General features: G+C 39.7%; 1 protein-coding gene across 2 annotated transcripts in view; it reads right to left on the bottom strand.

Annotated features, from left to right (window-relative positions):
* C3H1orf141 (chromosome 3 C1orf141 homolog) overlaps positions 1 to 3,313 on the bottom strand; it is a 51,312-nt gene extending 47,999 nt beyond the window's left edge. For both annotated transcript variants that reach the window (XM_027536951.1, XM_027536950.1), the window contains exon 1: positions 3,080 to 3,313. The gene's annotated coding sequence lies outside the window, so the exon portion shown is untranslated. The remainder of the gene's footprint in view (positions 1 to 3,079) is intronic.
* Positions 3,314 to 22,914: the final 19,601 nt, after the last annotated feature.

The following is a 22,914-nucleotide window of genomic DNA, read 5'->3' as shown; positions in this document are numbered from 1 at the left end:
ATTTTATTCATTTATTTATTCTCTGAATAAAGCATTTTATGGGGAGCAATCCCAGTTTATCTGTGATGGATGATATTAATTCAAGATGATTTACTGGGGATGAAATATGAAGTTGAGTGAATTATAAGATTTGGTTCTTGCCAAATCTAAACTTGGTAAAATTATTTTCAAAGGCAACTGAGATTTATGTTCTTAATTACTGGCTCAGTAATGACAGGTTTTTGAAAAAGAACCTAATGAAATAGAGAACTTGCCAACTAGGGCAGAATAAAATTCCCAGTCACTCTCAAAGTAAATCACCCCCTGGCTTCACTGCAAAGACTTGGTTACATCAACAAACAATTTCAAGGCTGTAAGGCCAACATTATAAGCAGTCAGAGACTGAGTCATTACTAAAAATAACAATATCAAACTAAAAAGTTACTTTTAAAAAAGCATTAATTCATTTTAACAGTACTTTTGAACTGGAAAAAAGTCAAAAATCAAACAAAAAGCCCAATGCTGCCAATATTATAGGCTCTGCTAAGAAGTCTTCTTCAGCAAGTTGCAAACATCTCCTATCAAAGGAAAATCTAAAGAAAACTGAAAGTGGCTTAAACTCATAAACTAAAGAGCTGGACTGAGCAACTATCCAGAAAATGGAGGCTCACATTAACGTTTACTCCTTTATCTGGCTTCATCAGGTCATATGTTCACTCCTTGCAGGAAAAGACCTCTTATACTTGTACCTGACACAGACCACTAAACACTGCATGCATGCTAAGTTGCTTCAGTCGTGTCTGGCTCTTTGTGACCCCATGGTCTGTAGCCCGCCAGGCTCCTCTGACCATGGGACTCTCCAGGCAATAATACTGGAGTGGGTTGCCATGCCCTCCTCCAGGGGCTATTCCTGACCTGAGGATCGAACCCACGCCTCTTAAGTTTTTTGCATTGGCAGACAGGTTCTTTACCACTAGCGATACCTGGGAAGCCCCACCAAATACTGTACTGAGCACTAGAAAGCACTTGTTTTAAGTGATTATGTTTTGCTCCATTTGAGATAACTGGCTAAATTTCTTTACCTCACATTCCAAGTACAGACACAAGAGATTTCTTTTTTTTTTTTAGTCTAAAATGTTGACTTATATTACAGGCTGAATTATGTCACCTTCAAATCTGCGTGTTGAAATCCTAATCCCAAGTATCTCAGAGTGTGGCTGTTTTTGGAGGGAGGGCCTTTATTTTTAAAAATGTAACTAAGTTAAAATAGCTGAAATGAGGTCATTAGAGTGGGCCTTGACCCACTGTGCCTGGTGGCATACAGGAAGAGGAGATTAGGACACAGACAATATGCACAAAGGGAAGATCAGGTGAGACACAGGGAAAGGGGCTCCATCTGCAAGCCAAGGACAGAAGCTTAAGAAGAAACCAATCCTGCACACACCTTGATCTTGAACTTTTAGTCTCCAGAATTGTGAGGAAATTACTGTTGTTCAAGTCATACTGTCTGTGGTGTGGTGACCCAAGGACAAAGGAGCAGATAACCAAGGAGGGTCTTGGAATGCAGGAATGGAAAAACCAGACCCTTATCGTCCTTCCCTCCCTCTTGTTGTAACTATTAATGGAACAGTATAACCTGTCTCCCCACCTACCCCATAGGGAGGAGGTATTTGCCTTACTCTTCCCCCCACCCAGTATACTTTCCTCATCCAATAAGCAAATAACCTGCAAGATCCCTATCCCACTTCTTGTGCCCTGGGTAGAAAGTGGACTAAGGACCCCTATTCAACACTGGTTCTCCCTTGAGCTGCCCCACTGTTCTAACAGCATCTCCCACTCTAATAAACTTTATTTCCCTCTCATTCTGCTTCATGTCTGGAAATTCTTTTCCAACCTGTGCATGGATCATGACATGTGCTATTGCAGTTGTGGCAGCTTTAGCAAACCAACACAGCCCACAAATCATGAGAACTAGCTTCAGTTCTGTTCAGTCGCTCAGTCGTGTCCGACTCTTTGTGACCCCATGAATTGCAGCACGCCAGGCCTCCCTGTCCATCAGCAACTCCCAGAGCTCACCCAAACTCATCCATCGAGTCGGTGATGCCATCCAGCCATCTCATCCTCTGTCATCCCCTTCTCCTCCTGCCCCCAATCCCTCCCAGCATCAGTCTTTTCCAATGAGTCAACTCTTCGCATGAGGTGGCCAAAGTATTGGAGTTTCAGCTTTAGCATCAGTCCTTCCAAAGAACACCCAGGACTGATCTCCTTTAGAATGGACTGGTTGGATCTCCTTGCAGTCCAAGGGACTCTCAAGAGTCTTCTCCAACACCACAGTTCAAAAGCATCAATTCTTCAGCGCTCAGCTTTCTTCATAGTCCAACTCTCACATTCATACATTACCACTGGAAAAACCATAGCCTTGACTAGACGGACCTTGAGAACTAACTTAAAAAATCATTATTAGAAGATTTAAAGATCAATCCTGGCCTCTGTGCATAGATCCATACTATTTAATTTCTTGTCCCCTTTGTGTTATGAGAGCAGGGGAGAAAATTGATTCGATTTTCAAACATTACTAAAATTTGCCTGTCACCAATTTGAGGTTGGATGGTAAGCTTCTAACGAAAAATATCAAAGATGTTTTAAAAGTATGTGTACAAACTCTGGGGAGTGTCATTGTGAGCAACCAATGAGATTACGATAGGAAGACTTATTGGCAAATTTGAAATCGCATCACAATTATTGCTGAAGTGATCAACTCCAACCAGCCCCGTCCACAACCGTTCTGTTTGTTTCGGAAGTTTGAAAGGCACTGATTATGATGCCTGGAGCCGCCCACACTTCATGCCGGTCCTCCAGTTCACCTTCCCTGGGAGCCTCCATCTCAGGAGGGCCGCGCGAAGAGGCTCAGGGGTACCTGGAAATCAGGGAGCCCTTCGCAAATACCCTCTGCCTGTGGTCCTTTAATAGCAAACCAAAATATCAAGGATGTTGTGATTGAGGAAACTCCTTAAAATTAAGTATAGAAGAGGCAAAAGTCCTTTCAAGGAAGCTGGGAGAAGCCCCTTAGGCCTGCCTCCCACCTGTGTCCCACACTCACCTGGGAACTCCGCCACCCAGCGTGACAGGGACGCCTCGCGCCCAGTCCCTCCCCAGCCAGATCCCGGGGGGAGAAAGTTCTGTTATCGGCTGGGGAGGAAACGGGCCTAAGACTTAAAAGCATGCGTTTCTTATTTCGCTTTCTATCTCCATACAAATTTTAGCATTCAAACTTGCAACGCCTCCGCCTCCCCAAACCGCACCTACTTTCTTTTCTTTTCTGGCTCTGGTAACTGTTTTCTGCCGGATTCAGGCCCTTAGCTATGCGTCCTGTGTCCATAGAAACAGTTTCCTGAGCTTTCCTACCCTGGAAAAGGTCTCTGCCTCCAGGGGATTTTGCCCACATACTTTCGTAACTAAGATCCAAAGTGACTCACTAAATCCTTAAGGATATAAAAGCTATTATGCTGAACAGTGGAAGGAGAGAGAGGTTAAGAAAAGGAGAGAAGTACAAAGAACTGGGGGCAATGACTCTGCTTCTCTTTATTTCCTTCTGGAAATGCCACAGTTGAAAAAGAAAGTTTCCTCCTTGCAGTTTGCAGCTCTGAATGGAAGTTGACAGCCTGTTTTGAATACTTGATGAAAGATTGCTTTTTCATGACTTATTACTTAAAAAAAAAAAAACTCATTCCTAAGGCCATGAAACCCCCATGTGATTGGTAACATCATCCTTGTATTTTACAGGTTGTGTAGCAGGTTTGGCTACACACACACACACACACACACACACACACTGCCCTATTCACACACAACAGAATCATACTTTAAAAATGACTGACTTGAAAGCATTCTTGATTTGATCAAGAATGGTGAAAACTGTCTACAACAATGATTAATTTTTTAGTCAAGAATTGTGTTGATAAGTATTTTAGGAATGTGCCTTAACTGATGCAAATCAAAATGGAAACAAAAGCTTTAGAAAACAGCATTAATCATCACAAGTCCATGCTAGTGTTAATGACAGAACTTCACAAAAATAAATATAGTTTTAATTATGTAGTAATCAAAAGACAGCTAGAAATTGTTATTCACAGCCAATGTATGAAAACATTGGAATCGATTTATTTAAATACAAGATTTTCAATGATAAAAGATACGAGGTAGTTTAATTCTATCATATTTCATAAACCATATTCATGAAGTGCAATGATTTGTATGGGATTGGTAACTAGTTTCTAGTGAACATTTGACTAATATTATTATAATCCCTTCACCGCAAATTTGCACAAAGGTGAAATTAGTGTCTTTAAAAAAGGAAAACTGAATTCAGAAATGTTAACTCCTTAACAATTTTTAGTCAATGAAATTTATAAAGCATGAATCATATAAAATTCTTGGAGTATTATCATTATATCAGTTAATATTTATGTAATACAAACTATGTGCCAGATAGTAGACTAGACATTTTTAGTAACATCTCTCATTCTATCCTTCCTCTTTCATTAATCCTCAATCTTTAATTAGTATGTATGGGAAAGGTATTATTTTCAATTTTAGAAATGATCAAGCTCAAAGAAATCATATGATTTGCCCCAAATTATACAATTATTCAAATAGATGGGGAAACAGTGGAAACAGTGGCAGACTTTATCTTTTGGGGCTCCAAAATCACTGCAGATGGTGACTGCAGCCATGAAATTAAAAGACACTTACTCCTTGGAAGAAAAGTTATGACCAACCTAGACAGCATATTAAAAAGCAGAGACGTTACTTTGTCAACAAAGGTCCGTCAAGTCAAGGCTATGGTTTTTCCAGTAGTCATGTATGGATGTGAGAGTTAGACTATAAAGAAAGCTGAGCGCCGAAGAATTGATGATTTTGAACTGTGGTGTTGGAGAAGACTCTTGAGAGTCCCTTTGACTGCAAGAAGATCCAACCAGTCCATCCTAAAGGAGATCAGTCCTGAGTGGTCATTGGAAGGACTGATGTTGAAGCTGAAACTCCAATACTTTGGCCACCTGATGCAAAGAGCTGAATCATTTGAGAAAACCCTGATGCTGGGAAAGATTGAAGGCAGGAGAAGAAGGGGACGACAGAGGATGAGATGGTTGGATGGCGTCACTGGCTCAATGGACATAAGTTTAGGTAGATTCCGGGAGTTGGCAACGGACAGGGAGGCCTGGCGTGCTGCAGTCCATGGGGTCGCAAGGAATCGGACAAGACTGAGTGACTGAACTGAACTAAGTATTAATAATATAGCATAAAGTATTTTCTTTGATAAAAAAACATTTGGTAAAATGTACACCAGAAACAATTTATTTTTTTCTCAGAAACAATTTAAATGGATTCTTTCCTAACTTTCTTAATTACTTCCTTAATTACTCTCAGTTAAATTCAACAGGTATTTACCAAATGAGTTCATGAACCTATTATAGATAAATATTGGGTAAAGGAATCTAATAAATGCATTATTTTAAAAGTACGCAATGTCTTAGAACATAAACCGTATTCTATAAGAAAGCAAAGAAAGTGATATCTGCAGACTTTTTCCTACTGCAAGGTGTTTAGGCCATCCATAAAGTTAGAGGGCATCTTCTCCAAGACCACCCTCACTTCTGACACCAAGTTTGAACCCTCAGCTTCAATAATTAGCAGAAGGACTCAAAGAACTCACTGAAAGCCATTATTGTCAGGATTAGGGTTGATTATAGGGAAAGGATACAGGTTAAAATCAACCAAAGGCAAAGCATACAAGACAGAGTCCAGGAGAAGTGCCACATGTTTGTTCTCCTGGGGTCAGAAAGAGGTTGGTTTTCCAGCACTGATGTATGACAATACATAAGGAGCACGGCCAACCAGGGAAGCTCACCTGAGCTTTGTGTCCAGAGTTTTTAGCTTTTAGAGGTTCATCATATAAGCATGATTGACTCATTTCCCCCATAGTTAATCTCAATGGGTTGACTGATCCAGAGACCCTACTTTAAGTCACATTGTTCTTTCTAGAGTGGTCATCCCCCGCTAGACTAAGTGGTCAGCCCCCCCAACACTATGCAGGAGTAGATAGCCCTCCACCCTAAATCACATTGTTGGATTATCCAGTGTGACACAAGCCCCCAGACACTCTATCAGGCACAACAATAATAGGACCCAGAGATAACCTCCCAGAAGCCAAGAACAAAGTCCAGAGCTTCTCTTTGGGCAAGAGATTCTTTATTATATAGTCTTTACTACATATTGACTATATTTGGTTTAAATAATATCCAGATATTTATTTAGCCATTCAGAAATGGTGAAATCCTTTGCTTTCCCATCCCCACCTTCTTTCCTCTCTGGAATGGGAGCATCTCTTTTCTTGCTCCACACAAACCACGAGGCCTGAGAGAAGTGTTAATATTCTTCAACTTGCCTATCATCCCCCTCACGCCTTTATTTTTCTTCTTCTTTAGGAAGGGCCTTCTTTTATGAGGTTCAACTATCTTTCCACACCAACTTATTAACAAATCCCCAGCCATCTCTCACCTTTATGGATTTGAGATCTTTCCCAGTCTTCATATTAAATTTATGAAGTCAGTGTCTCACCTTGACCCTCATTCACCTCCTAGATTAAAGCTTTTTTACTTCATTGTCCAATAAAACTGTAACTGAAATCTTGAGCTTTACCAGTTTGTCCTAGATCACAAACTCTCGTTCCTTTAGCCCATCACCTCTCTTACTTCTAGATAATGAACTCTTTGGCCCCTTAGTGATGCCTTAGTTTCATCTCTCTCATTTGCAAATCCAATGGACATCTTTCAGACCCTACGTTATTTGACCTCAGTTCTGAATTTGACATTGTTGACTTCTGGCTCCTTGAAATATTCCCTTCTCTTGGCCTCAAGGGATGCTACTCTTTCCTACTTCCGTTGCCTCACTGAGAATATTCTTATTACCCTCTTTTGTGAACTCCCATTCCTCTGCTCTCTCAAGTATTATTCTACCCTGAGATTCTTTCCTGTTTTTAATCGCCTTTTGTCCTACAACAATAGGAAAGGAGACAGGGCACAACTTTTACAAGAATGGCATAGCCATTGAGGAGACAACATAACTGGTTAGAACCAATTAGGCCCAAGACGGCAGAAGATTTGACTTTCAGTAGATGTTTACCCATCATTGTATGCTCATTGTAATATGCTCAAATGACACCACAGCTGGTGCCAAGACAGTTCCAAGGCTGACCATAAAGCCCCCAAAGATGGTAATGGTTCAATTTCTGGAAATCCCCTCCTTTCCCAAAACAGTTGGAACAATTGTTTAGCCTATGAAATTACGCAGCTCATAAAAACTAACCCGCCATATTTTAAATGGCAGCTCTCACCTTTTGAGATGAACTGCATTCTGTCTATAGAATGTGTATCTCTCTAAATAAATCCACTTCTTACCTATCACTTTGCCTCTCACCAAATTCCTTCTGCACTGACATAAAGAACCAGCACTTCATTAAGTCTTGGAACCTGGTGTGCAATCTCAATCAAGAGACAGTAAGTTCAAGTCCCAACTTGTGGGCGCAAGTCCCAGTCTGAGTTTTGGCTGGGTTAGTGCCTCATCTGTGCAGTTTCAATTCCCTTCCTGGCCTTGATATTGCCCTCAGAACATAGTCCAAGTTACACAGTATAGGATATGGATATGGAAATATCTACCATCTGAGTCCACTTTATGCTGAATACAGTTGTGATTTTTTTTTAAATTTGGGCCAACCCCTGGCACACAAAATGACAACCTTATCAGTTCATGTAAATTTTTCAGATGTTTCAGGTTTTCATATTGAAAAGTTGTTGTTGAATCACGCGAGGACACCGGGATTCTTGGCCCCCGGAGGAGAAGAATTCAATCCGGGGCCAGAGACAAGGCTTGATCGCTCAGAGCTTTTGTGTAATAAAGTTTTATTAAAGTATAAAGGAGATAGAGAAAGCTTCTGACATAGGCATCAGAAGCGGGCAGAAAGAGTACCCACTTGCTAGTGTTAACAATGAAGTTATATATTCCAAAGAATGTCTGGAGGTTGTAAAGACCTCATCAGACCTACTCCCATAATTTACATTTTAAGATAATAGAATTAGCCAGAAGGTTTAATCCAAAGACTGTCCTCAGGCAGGATACATTATTGTTATATAATCCTAAGGAATGTGGAGAAAGAAAAAAAGTTTGTCCTTTCTTCCTCCTTGAGAATTCCAGACCCCTCTCTCCTTGGGGACCCCTAGACTCCCTATCAGCCTGCCTAGGAACTGACTCTCTCAATATCTTTGTGCCTTGGGGTTCATGCTGCTCCCTCAGCACTTGTGGAGAACTCACTCAACTCCGGGTTTCCAAAGGGGAAACATGTTGTCTATGCTATGGCAATGAGACTACTGACCCCAACCCCCTGACCACAGTGATTGGTTTAGGGAGAGGCATGAGAGAGACCAGTTAGGGACCCCAGTTAAGCTACCACGGAAGTTACAACTACTGTCAGACTTTTTCATAATAAAATAAATCCTCTTTGTGCACAGAGTAGTTTGGATTTATTTTTTTCACTTCCTATGAAAGGATATCTAAAAATTGATACTGAGCTCTACAAATATTTGTCAAATGAATGGAAACTGTAAAATAGGTAGATTAATGATCTCATAGGGCTGGTCTGAGAATTAAATCATTTACCAATCTGAAGCATGAGGCCTGATACCAAACAAAAACAGATATTCAAAACTTGCATTATGTTTCTTTTCCCCAGCCCTCTCCCTATCCCCACAAAGTCCATACAACACAATTAAAAATTGCTACCTGAACTTGATTTTATAGTACTAAGAAAGCACATATTCTCAAATATTTAAATTATTTTTCCCTATAAATCTTTTCTTCCTATTAAAGAACACAACTTTAAACATATTCTATTGTATAATATCTTAAAACGTTTTGCTTGATTTACATGTAAAAACACAGTATTTAAAGTAAAAGATTGTAAAATCTGACTTTATAAATATTTAAAATTTCTGCATGTCCAAAACCATCAAAACATTTTAAACTTGGAAAATTACCTATCATGTGTAAACAAAACGTATCTCAAAAATCTTAGGCATCATTAAGAAAAGGACAAACACAATAATGGAGAAGAAAATGTGTTGAATTTAAACAGTTCATTTGAAAAATACCTACAAATGACTATTAATTGTATTTTTAATTATCAAAATATTCAGAGCCATATGCATTAAGCCTACAAAATATAACTTTCCCCTTATCACATTGGCAATCTGGGGAAAGAAAGAGAAACATGCACACCTATGCTCTACCAGTGGAAGTATGACTTGTTAGAATGGTGCTTTACAATTTGTAGGAAATCTTTCAAAATATATGTAAACTTTGATTCAGCAATTTCATTTGTAAGAATTTATATTTAGAAAGTAATCATAGAAACGCACAAATAATTAGGAACCATGTTGTTAGTATAACATTCTTTATAATGGTATGAAAAATTAAAAATAGGATAATGGTATCCAGATGGCACTAGTGGTAAAGAACCCGCCTGCCAGTGTAGGAGACATAAAAGACTTGGGTGTGATCCCTGGGTCAGAAAGATCCCCTGGAGGAGGGCATGGCAACCCACTCTAGTATTCTTGCCTGGAGAATCCCATGGACGGAGGAGCCTGGCGGGCTACGGTCCATGAGGTTGCAAAGAGTTGGACACAACTGAAATGGTTTAGCATGCACACTGGCAGGACATCACCAGAGTCAGCCACAGGGACCCGTAAATAATAAAGTAGGTTCCTGGCCATGAGCTCAGCCGTGTCCAACTCTTTGAGACCCTATGGACTGTAGCCCACCAGGCCCCTCTCTCCATGGGATTTCCCAGGCAAGAATACTGGAGTGGGTTTTCATGTCCTCCTCCAAGGGATCTTCCTGACCCAGGAATCGAACCTGCATCTCCTGTGTCTCCTGCATTGCAGGAGGATTCTTTACCTGTTGAGCCATTGATTCAAAAGAATAAAATGAAGAGAAATATGATATTCCCTTACGTCACATACCCTTTTACCACTTGATGGCAGTATACCAAAGTTTTTTTTTTTTTTAAACAACAACAACAACAAACAGTTATAATGACTTGAAATGACACTAAATATCTCATGATAAGGGCTGCACAACAGTTTCCCCCAAATGTGCTGTTTTCCAGTTGGAGATTAAGCTACTGTGACTACACTGTAGGTTTTTGAGAAAGATTCTTTCTGCAATGTGTCCCTTCTCCCTCAGCCCCTGCCCATTTTTATACCTAATATAGAGAAAAGAAATTACCATTATAAAGCAGTGAAACTATTGAATTAATGTTTCAACCACTTTCTCTTTACTTTTTGCTGCCACTGAGTTCTGATTTGTCTCCTTACATTGGCATTCCTTATTGAAACAGGAAGATTTTCCTTTTATTAAGAGCTGTCTTTCTAATCAAAATGCTGACCAAAAAGTCATTATAAAAGTTGATAATTATGAAAATTCTTAAATATTTACTTCTTGTGTTATACTTACATTTCCTCTTAAGCTACTTATAATGATTTACTTAAAACTCTAAAAATTAAATTTAATAGTTTATATCAAATACCATTTTATTCTTTGAACTAAGTGTTAAGTTAAACATTGACAAATTGTTATAATTCTAAAAGAACGAACACTCTCTCAAACTCCCTTCTATTTCCTCTTGGCTTCCTCCTGCTGATTTGATCATTCCTGTACAAGCTCTTCTTTTCCCTCTCATTTCTTAAATGTTGTGTTATCCAGGGTTCTGTCTTCACACTACTCTTTTCTCTCACCCCAGTCACTTCTCCTAAGCATCTCGCCCATATCCAAAGTTTAAGTCATCTCTTATTTACTGATGACTCCTAGGTTTATCTCCCCAGCCCCATCTCTCTCTGAAACTCCATTCATTTTGTGATGGCCTATTATTAAACATTTCCACTGGAGGCCCCACAAACACTGCAAATTCAACATGTCTACTTGTTAATTATGTCCCTTCCTAAATTTGTTCTCTCACACCTTTCCGCCCTTTCACTTGGTCAGTGAAAATGGAATATTAGAGTAATTTTAACATGAATAATAATAATAATTAAAATTATTAATTAAGTTCTGAGTCTTTTATATGCATGCATGTGTGCTAAGTCACTTCAGCCGTGTCTGACTCTTTGCAATGCCGTGGACTATATGTAGCCCGCCAGGCTCCTCTGTCCATGGGATTCTCCAGATAAGAATACCGGAGTGGGTTGCCATGCCCTCTTCCAGGGAATCTTCCCAACCCAGGGCTTGAACCCACGTCTCTTATGTCTCATGCATTGGCAGGTCACACTTTACCACTAGTGTCACCTGGGAAGCCCATTTATATGCATCAACCTTATTTAATATTCAAAACAAGCCTATGAGGTGAGTACTATCACAAAACCATTTTACAAGTGAGGAAACAGACTTTCCTACAGCTACGTGGCTAGTAAGTAGAACTGAGACATAAACCCAGGCAGTGCATTTTCAGAGTCCATACCACTAACTCACACTTAACAGGAGAAGCACCAAATATACATGTTTCTAAACATTTTCTTACTTCCCTTGCAACTAGGTTGGGATCATTTATCCAGTTCTGGACAATGAAATGGGAATGAAAATTATGTATGTATCTTCCAAGACAAGGCACTTAAAGAAATTGTGTTCTTCTCAATCTTTTCTTTCCCCTCAGTTGTGGCCATGAATTCCAGATGGCATAGCGACATAATCCATATCATTAAGGGAAAATGTGGTAAGTTCCAGAGATTTCAGAGTTTGCTGTTATCACTGTGGATCCTAGCCTATCCTGACTGATACAAGCCATATGCCAATAAATGCCTCTTTCACTGTCCACATCTGACGGATCAATTACCAAATTGTTTCATTCCTCCTTAGTTCTTCTTCCTCTCAGTTCTTTCTTTAGTGCCTTAGGCTAAACTCTCATTTTTTTTTTAAAACTGGGACAGCGCCTATAGCCTTCTAAATAACTCATCTTCTTGCCTCCATCTTCAACCACCTTCAATCCACACTCTACTGTGCAGCTGGGTTGACCCTTTTAATATAAAATATAAATGTTGCTGCTACTAGATGTTGAGAGTGCAGATGTCTACACTGGGGTGCAATCTCAGGTCCCTGTAGAAGTTGTCATGAATGCTGCTGATCTCCTGCACTTTATTATCCCACAAAGAGCACTGTCAAACAATGATCACCCCAAACATCCGTTGGGGCTGGGCCACTAAATAATCTGAGTGATAGATAGAAATAGTGCCAAATTCATATTCATTTCTCCTCCTTTATCCTTGGTCCATTGTCCTTAAGTCATACTTTTGTGCCATGACATTCCCTTCTCTTGGATTAAAATTTATCTGAAGAGGCATTAAGATGCTTGATGTATACAGGGCCTAAAATGTGAACCCCACCAGACCTTCAGACATGACCAGAGAAGACTGAAATCAAAGAGGTATGACATGCTCAGATTCTGGTGGAATTAAGACTAAAGCTATTCATTCATATATTTATTTAAGTGTAGAATACTCTTCTCTTCCCACTTCCATTTGCTCAGTTCAGTTCAGTTGCTCAGTCGTGTCCGACTCTTTGCGACCCCATGAATCATAGCACACTAGGCCTCCCTGTCCATCACCAACTCCCAGAGTTCACTCAGACTCACGTCCATTGAGTCAGTGATGCCATCCAGCCATCTCATCCTCTGTTGTCCCCTTCTCCTCCTGCCCCCAATCCCTCCCAGCATCAGAGTCTTTTCCAATGAGTCAACTCTTCACATGAGGTGGCCAAAGTACTGGAGTTTCAGCCTTAGCATCATTCCTTCCAAAGAAATCCCAGGGCTGATCTCCTTCAGAATGGACTGGTTGGATCTCCTTGCAGTCCAAGGGACTCTCAAGAGTCTTCTCCAACACCACAGTTCAAAAGCAGCAGTTCTTCAGCGCTCAGCTTTCTTCACAGTCCAACTCTCACATCCATACATGACCACTGGAAAAACCATAGCCTTGACTAGATGGACCTTTGTTGGCAAAGTAATGTCTCTGCTTTTGAATATGCTATCTAAGTTGGTCATAACTTTCCTTCCAAGGAGTAAGCGTCTTTTAATTTCATGGCTGCAGTCACCATCTGCAATGATTTTGGAGCCCAGAAAAATAAAGTCTGACACTGTTTCCACTGTTTCCCCATCTATTTCCCATGAAGTGATGGGACCAGATGCCAACAGCTACCATTTTCCTTGGGGAAACTGCCCTTACCCTTTTCCAGTGAGTTGTGATTGGATCATCAATTATAGTACATCATTCCACTCTAGCCTAGAGGGATGAGAATGTGATCTTGTTCTAGTCAATCACAGCATCTCCTTTCTCTAGGAAAAGAGACTAAAGGATTAAGTATAGGCTCCAAGATAGGGCAGACAGAGTTCCTCTCAGAGATTTTCTTCAAGAAAAGACTCCTTTCTTGAGGTACAGGATAAGAAAGTTGTAGTCTGGGGATTCTATGTGGAAAATGTTTTGAGAAACTAAAGCCGAGAAGAATTAAGCATATGAGAGATGAATGGCATGAAAGAGAGAAAGTCCTGGTTGTGTTAAGTTGGAAGTTTCTCTCCTTGAGATACCTGAAGTTAACTGCTCCTCACAGAAATTCCATCAGTTCTACAAGTAGGCTGTATTCTTTTCCCATTAATTCCCATCTTTATTTAAATAGTTTGAATTGGATTCCTAGCAGTTACAGTTAAAAAAATTTTTCTGACTGTTGCACATATAAACAAACCAAAATGATACAAAATATTTTTCTTGTTTTTATCTGCCTTATATTCACAGTGGGAAAATGACTTAGAGTAAAAAGAGCTGAAGTTGCAGCATTTTAAAATAGTTATCTAATAATAAATTAATGTGCTATAGTATATAATTTGTGGTTGCTACAATCTGATCTAATGAGGTTAACAAATTGTTCAAGAAATGAAAATTAGACTTGCAGAGTTTTTTGTAATGGGAAAAATTTATGGAAAATAAACGCTTCCTTGGAGTAAAATGACCATTTTAAAAGTTACTCTGTTTTACCATTTTTTCTTGCAACTCCAATTTGAAAATTTTTTTTTAAAGAATATCTCTGTAATTTTGCCATCCAGAAAAGAAGACACATTATGCAATATGAAGTAATAAAAGTCTGAGAATTCTTTTCTATTGAGTAATGCTGTGCTCTGGATTAATGAAGTTTTCTACTGGTTTCTAGTATGAAACATGCACAAATGTTTAATGCTAACATAGTAAATCATACTTTTATTTAACAACTGATTAGTATTAACTTAAAAGGAAATCTCAGCAAAATATAAAGGTTCATGTAAACAAAGCTGCAGCAACTGAAATTATAAAGATATCTAAAGAAGACAAGCTAATTAAATTAACCACCCACGATATACTCTATCAAATAGGAAAGTAGAAATTTGACAACCTAATTTATACTATAAATTGCCTTTTCACAATGTATTTATCAGTATGAACACTTTGATTTCCTAATACTATAAAGAAAAGGAAGCACAAGGAAGAAATATCCTAAAAGAGAAAGCCAGTTAGCTACTGAAGCCAAAGTTAATATTTCTCCTAAGTTAAAAAAAATTGAATCACACCTATAACTTGTATTGGTTGAAAGATGTGCTAAACTCTTCAGTGTTTAAGCCACTGTACTCTAACAATTTAACAATAATGACTTTCTTGTTGGTCCAGTGGTTAAGACTATGGGATTCCAATGTATGGATTGTGGGTTTGATCCCTGGTCAGGGAAGTAAGATCCCACATGTCTCATGGCTAAAAAACAAACAATAAGCTATATGTGCCCCATTACTGACTGAGATATGAAATGAAACTCTCACTGTTAGATTGCCAGAAGACTCTCTTGGCAAAAATAGTTAACAAAACAAACTGCTTTTTTTTTAAAATTGAATTCTGGTTTCAAGTATAGCACTAATGATCTCAAGATTTTATTTGTTTTTTCCTATGTAAACTTGTGCTCCATTTTATTTGAGACTTCTTCCATTCTATTTGATTTGATTTTAGTGTGGAAAGGAGCACAGCGTTGAACTCAAGATAGAAATCTTGCCTTATTCTACTTGTTATCACTGTAACCAAGAAACCAATATTGATCAGATAATTATGTGCCAGACACTGCGATATACATTTATAGATCCAATCTTACTCAATTCTCCTCCAAATCCTATATGGTATATATTATTACTCACATTTTACAGTGAAAAAAACTAGCAGAAAATGGTCTTGTGACTTGTCTAAGGTCATTCAACTAGTGAGTGGCCAAACTCGAATTTAAACTTAGATTTCTCTGGCTCCAGAATATTTCTCTTTTCCATCCATCCATACTGGTGCTTTCATAGACAATTTAATAAGGTGTGACCTACTCTTAAAGAAGCACCAACTGGAAAAGTGGTTATTAACCTGGAATTCTCAAGGACACTTTCTTTGCAACCTAAGAGAGTTCATGGGCAAAATGACATTGTTTCAGGTTAACAACATCTTGTACTGTTTTGCTTTTAGATGACATCTATAAAATTCTTAGTATAGTCCTTGTTACATTGTCAGGGCTAATTAGTTCTCTTCCCATGTTCTCTATTTTAGCATTTTGGGGTTGATAAAATCTACTATTTAATATCACTTTATTTGCTGGGCTTCCCTGATTGCTCAGATGCTAAAGAATCTGCCTGCAGTGCAGGAGACCCGGGTTCAGTCCCTGAGTTGGAAAGATTCCCTGGAGAAGGAAATGGCAATGTACTCTATTCTATTCTTGCCTGAAGAATCCCATGGATAGAAGAGACTGATGGACTACAGTCCATGAGATTGCAAAAGAGTGGGACACAACTTAGCAACTAAATAACAAGACAACAACAATAACACTATACAGGACTCCTGTTGTCTTGTTTGCCAATCACCCAAACTTCCTCTGGAAACTGTTTTTCATATTCACCCCTTGTGATAGATTAAATGATTTAGCCCCATCCTTTCCCCTTCTCTGCATCAAACTCTGACTATAGCTTCACTTGGGCAGAAAGTTTTTCTCTGTGCTTGACTTAGTTTTTAATCATGTGGCTGGCACTGATCAGTGGCATGTGAGTGGGAGTGGCAGTGTTAGGATGGTTAAAAGACTAAACCTCAGAGGCCTTCCACGTGCTCTGACTCTCTTACTTGTCGCAGGAAGTAGATGACCAAGGTGTAGCCACCCTAGTCATCACTACCTGAAGTAGAGCTGCCTCAACCAATCTGCAGATCTGAGGAAATAAATGATGGTTGTTTCAGTGCTTTGTTATATAGCATTAAATTAGCTAGCAAATTACCTCCCACTCCCAAGCACACTGTTCCCACAGAACTTACCAGGTTCTTCTTATAAGATCTGACCCCTTGTAATATCTTTATACAAGATCCTGTCAAAAGTTGGTCCAGAGGCCAAATGGGCTACTTACAGCTCTTCTCAGTGTTTTGAACGTGGAAGAGAACATGTGGCGGGTGGGGCAGGTGGTGGTGGGGCACTCTGGCAGAAAGTCCAAGGTGTAAAACCTAGGAATTATCCTTGGCTATTGTTGGCCACCCTGTAGAGAAATCAGGTTTGCAGTGAGAAAGATGAGTCAGGAGGTGAAGAGTGACACCTAGGGGCTCTTTAGAATTTCTGGTCGCAGTTATTAAGGCCTTGCTGCATTCTTTGGCTCTCTGAACGGGTAATTCTCCTTTGTTCAACTAAGCTGTTTTGGCTGAGTTTAGTGGCTTGCAATTGAATGAGTATTGGTCATACACATATTTTCTTTTCCTTTTTTAAAAAAATTGTGGTGAAAATCGTATTACATAAAAGTTATCATCTTAACCATTTTAAAGTATGCAGTACAATGCGTGCATGCTTAGTCACTCAGTCATGTCTGACTTTTTGCAACCCCATGGACTGTAATCCTCCAGGCTCCTCTGTCCATGGGGAATCTTCAGGCAAGAATACTGGAGTGGGTTGCCATTTCCTTCTCCAGGGGATCTTCCCAACCCAGGGACTGAACCGGCATCTCCTGCATTGCAGGGGGTTCTTTACCCCTGAGCCACTAGGGAAGCTCACCCAGTACAGCAGTGTTAACTATTTGCACACTGTTGTGCAACAGATCTCTAGAACTTTTCAGCCTTTTGAGACCAAAACTCTATATCCACTGACCAACAATTCTTTTTCAACTGTCCCTTCCTCTGACAATCACTATTCTACTTTCTGTTTCTTTGAGTTTAATTAGTATGTAGGTCAAGAAAGAACACTTAGAGCTGTACACAGAAAAACAGACTGGTTCAAAACTGGGAAAGGAGTACATCAAGGCTGTATACTGTCACCCTGCTTATTTAAATTATATGCAGAGTATGGCATACAAAATCTGGACTGGAAGACTCACAAACTGGAATCCAGATTGCTGGGAGAAATAGCAACAACCTCAGATATTCAGATGATACACTCTAATGTATCTAATTACCACAGTAATCCAAGTCTATGCCCAACCACTAATTCTGAAGAAGCTGAATGGTTCTATGAAGACCTACAAGACCTTCCAGAACTAACACCCAAAAAAGATGTCATCATAGGGGACAAATGCCAAAGTAGGAAGTTAAATACATTTGGAGTAACAGGCAAGTTTGGCCTTGGAGTACAAAATGAAGAAGAGCAAAAGTTAACAGAATTTGGCAAAGGGAATCACTGGTCATAGAAAGCACCCTCTTCCAACAACACAAGAGATGACTCTACACATGGACATCACCAGATGATCAATACTGATCCGATTGATTGTATTCTTTGCAGCCAAAGATGGAGAAGCTCTATACAGTCAGCAAAAAACGAGACCGGGAGCTGACTGTGGCTCAGATCATAAACTCCTTCATGAAAAATTCAGAATTAAATTTAAGAAACTAGGAAAAATCACTCAGTCACTCAGGTATGAACTCAGTCAAATCCCTTATGATTATAGAGTAGAGGTGACAAACAGATTCAAGGGATTAGATCTGACGGAATGCCTGAAGGACTATGGGTGGAGGTTCATGGCAATGTACAGGAGGCAGTGATCAAAACCATTCCAAAGAAAAAGAAATGCAAAAAGGCAAAATGGTTGTCTGAGGAGGTCTTACAAATAGCTGAGAAAAGAAGAGAAGTGAAAGGCAAAGGAGAAAAGGAAAGATATACCCATCTGAATGCAGAGTTCCAAAGAATAGCTAAGAGAGGTAAGAAAATCTTCCTAAGTGATCAATGCAAAAAAATAGAGGAAAACGATAGAATGGGAGAGACTAAAGATGTCTTCAAGAAAATTAGAGATACCAAGGGAACATTTTGTGCAAATATGGACACAATAAAGGACAGAAATGGTGTGGGCCTACAGAAGCAGAGGATATTAAGAAGAGGTGGCAAGAATACACAGAAGAACTATACAAGAAAGATCTTCATGACCCAGATAACCACAATGGTGTGATCACTCACCTAGAACCAGACATCTTGGAGCACAAAGTTAAGTGGGCCTTAGGAAGCATCACTAAGAACAAAGCTAGTGGAGGTGATGGAATTCCAGCTGAACTATTTCAAATCCTAAAAGATGATGCTGTTAAAAGTGCTGCACTCAATATGCTGGCAAATTTGGAAAACTGAGCAGTGGCCACAGGACTGGAAAAGGTCAGTTTTCATTCCAGTCCCAAAGAAAGGCAATGCCGAAGAGTGTTCAAACTACGGAACAATAGCATTCATTTCACATGCTAGCAAAGTAATGCTCAAAATTTTTCAAGCCAGGCTTCAACAGTACATGAACTGAGAACTTTGAGATGTTCAAGATGGACTTAGAAAAGGCAAAGGAACCAGAGATCAAATTGCCAACATCCTTTGGATCATAGAAAAAGCAAGAGAGTTCCAGAAAAACATCTACTTCTGCATCACTGATTATGCTAAAGCCTTTGATTGTGTGGATCACAACAAACTGTGTGGAAAATTCTTAAAGAGATGGGAATACCAGGCCACCTGATGTGCCTCCTGAGAAACCTGTATGCAGGTCAAGAAGCAACAGTTCTGGACATGGAACAAAGGACTGGTTCCAAATTGGGAAAGGAGTACATCAAGGCTGTATATTGTTACCCTGCTTATTTAACTTATATGCGAAATGCCAGGCTGAATGAAGCACAATCTGGAATCAAGATTTCCGGGAGAAATATCAATAACCTCAGATATGCAGGTGACACCACCCTTATGGCAGAAAGTGAAGAGGAACTGAAGAGCCTCCTGATGACAGTGAAAGAGGAGAGTGAAAACATTGGCTGAAAACTCAACATTCAAAAAATGAAGCTCATGGTGTCCGGTCCCATCACTTCATGACAAATAGATGGGGAAACAATGGAAACAGTGACAGACTTTATTTTCTTGGGCTTCAAAATCACTGCAGATGATGACTGCAGCCATGAAATTAAAATGTGCTTGCTCCTTGAAGAAAAGCTATGACAAACCTAGACAGTGTATTAGAAAGCAGAGACATTACTTTGCCAGCAAAGATCCATAGAATCAAAGCTATGGTTTTTCCAGTAGTCATGTATGGATGTGAGAGGTGTACTATAAAGAAGGCTGAGCAGAGAAGAATTGATGCTTTTGAACTGTGGTGTTGGAGAAGACTCTTGAGAATCCATTGGACTGCAAGGGGATCAACCCAGTCCTAAAAGAAATCAACCTTGACTACTCATTGGAAGGACTGATGCTGAACCTGAAGCTCCAATACTTTGGCCACCTGATGAGAAGAGCTGACTCATTAGAAAAGACCCTGATGCTGGGAAAGATTGAAGTCAGGAAGAGAAGGGGATGACAGAGGATGAGATGGCTGGATAGCATCACCAGCTCAATAGACATGAGTTTGAGCAAGCTCTTGGAGATGGTAAAGGACAGGGAAGCCTGGAATGCTGTAATCTATTGGGTTGCAAAGAGTCAGACATGAATGAATGACTGAACAAGAGGACAACAATGGCAGAAAGTGAACAGGAACTAAATAGCCTCCTTATGAAGGTGAAAAAGGAGAATGAAAAACTGGCTTAAAACTCAACATTCAAAAAAGGAAAATCATGGTATCCAGTCCAATTACTTCATGGCAACTAGAAGGGAAAAAAGTGGAAACAGTTACTGATTTATTTTCTTGGGCTTCAAAATTACTGCAGATGGTGACTGCAGACACAAAATTTAAAAATGCTAGCTCCTTGGAAGAAAAGCTATGACAAACCTAAATAGCATATTATAAGGCAGAAACCACTTTGCCAACAAAGATCTGTATATTCAAAGCTATGGTTTTTCCAGTAGTCATGTAGGGATGTGAGAGCTGGAGCATAAAGAAGACTGAGCACCAAAGAATTGTTGCTTTCGAATTGCGGTGCTGGAGAAGACTCTTGAGAGTCCCCTGGACAGCAAGGAGATCAAACCAGTCAATCCTAAAGGAAATCAACCCTAAATATTCACTGGAAGGACTGATGCTGAAGCTTAAACTCCAATACTTTGGCTATCTAACGTGTAGAACTGACTCATTGGAAAAGACCCTGATGCTGAGGAAGACTGAAGGCAAAAGGTGAAGAGGGCAGCAGAGGATACAATGGTTAGATAGCAGGAGTGACGCAATGGACATGAGTTTGAGCAAACTCCTGGAGATAGTGAAGGACAGGGAAGCCTGGCATGCTGCAGTCTATGGGCTGGCAAAGAGTGGGGACACAACTTAGTGACTGAACAACAAACATGTGGAATTATGAAGTATTGTCTTTTTGTGGCAGGCTTATTTTACTCAGCATTATGTCCTCAAAGTTAATCCACCTTGGACTATATGAGAGAATTTCCTTCTTTTAGGGCTGCATAATATTCCATTATATATATTTACCACATTTTCTTTATCCATTCTTCCTCTGATGGACATTTAGATTCTTCCACCTCATGGTTATTGTGAATAATACTGCCATGAAGATAGGTGTGCAAATATACACAGATTTTCTTAAAGCAATCAAACATACTTACATGTGTAATCTCTGCTTCTCCATTTGGGAGAAAAAAAAATGAAAGAAATATGGATGTAATAACAATGGTTTGAGGACATAAATACCCACCAGTGAAACATACTCCTGAACTTTCCCACCCCCAGGTCCTTGCCTATTTTATATCTTCTGTCAAATCTCATCCTTCCCATAATTCAGGGGCTATCTGAAATGCCATGTTCTCTATGGAGCCTAATGGAGAATCACTTTCTTTAACTTGAACCTCCGTAAAGTATTTCTGCCTCTCTGTGCCTCTTATCTCATTGTACTTGCTTCACTCTCCATTTTTATGTTGTAATCTTTCTGAAGAAAAAGACAGTCTCTCTCCTTTTAAAATTTGTGTTTATTCATTTATTTTTGGCTGCACTGGGTCTTCATTGCTGCACACGGACTTCCTCTAGTCGTGGCGAGTGGGGGCTACTCTGGGTTGTGGTGTGTGGGCTTCTTATTGCGGCAGCTTCTCTAGTTGCAGGGCACGGGCTCTAGGTGCACAGGCTTCAACAGGTACAGCTCTCAGGCCTAGAGCTTGGGCTCAGTAGTTAAGGCCCACGGGCTCAGTTGTTCCAGGAATGTGGAGTCTTCTCAGACCTGGGATCGAACCCATGTCCCCTGCACTGGTAGACAGATTCTTATCTACTGCAACACCAGGGAAGTCCCAAAACACAGTCTCTTAATCAAATTTGTATTTCCTCAATAATTCTTTCACAAGTCTCACACATAATTGGCACTCAGTAAATATGTGTGGAATTAAGTGGTACTTCACCCAAACCCCTGAGTTAAAACTAGATCCCCTCTTTCATCCAAATTAGCCCCTGTTTACTCTAATCCACCTACTTTATGCTGGAGGTTCATAGTTCAATCATTTTCCATCATTTGACTGAAATTAAACTCCTAAATTAAATTGAGGAAATGAGTCAGCTAGTTTTTTAAAGGTCAAAATATTTGTTGCCAAAAGGCCAACAGGTTGAATCTGATCATCCTTTGGATTAAGATCTATTTTAGTTTTACAGTTCTTTAGTTTTATGATATATACAGTTTTTTCCAATCACAAGTAAATGAATTTTCAGGTAACTTTCTTAAAGATAGAAAATTTGCCTTGGTTTATTTTTCCTTATATCTTTACATAGGAATGTTCTGGGCTCAGTCCTAGGACTCCTTCCCTTTTCTATCCCTAGTTTATATATACTTTCTTGGTAATCTCACTCATGCCTGTGGCTTTAAATTCCGTGTATGTGCAGAAGACACTTAAATTTTTGTATCTCATCTGTATCCCTCCTCTGAATTTCAGACTGATATGACCAAACTGGCTATTCAACATCCCTGTCTGGATGCTTCATAGACATTCTAAAGCTACCATGTCCTAGAATAAACTCCAAATTCCCTACCCCATTCCTCTGCAAAATATCTTCCTCTTGAAGAAGATATTTTATCCCATTGGAACTAATGGCCACTTCACCCAACCTTTCCAGTTGCTTAGGCCAGAATCCTTGAAGTCAAATCATGGTCATTCTTCTCTTTAAAACACTCTAATAGCTTCTCATCTCAACTGACAGAAGAGCTGAAAGCCCACGCAGCTTGACTCTATCACCCACCGCCCCCCTTCATGACAGTTTCTTCTCCAACCTCATTTCCTTCTGATTTTATCTCCCACTTTCATCTCCCCTTGCTTACTAAGCTCCTTCTACACTGGCTTCCTTACCTGTACTCAAAAGCAGCCCAGAGCTTCTTTTCTTACCCTATCTGTCCCCTTCACTGTTCTTCCTGTCTGAAGCACACTTCTTCAAATTAAACCCACAGCCCCTCACTCAAGCCCACCAGATCTTTGCTC

This window comes from Bos indicus x Bos taurus, chromosome 3, assembly GCF_003369695.1.
Source record: "Bos indicus x Bos taurus breed Angus x Brahman F1 hybrid chromosome 3, Bos_hybrid_MaternalHap_v2.0, whole genome shotgun sequence".
Taxonomy (NCBI): domain Eukaryota; kingdom Metazoa; phylum Chordata; class Mammalia; order Artiodactyla; family Bovidae; genus Bos; species Bos indicus x Bos taurus.
This window is presented reverse-complemented; position numbering and strand designations above follow the sequence as displayed.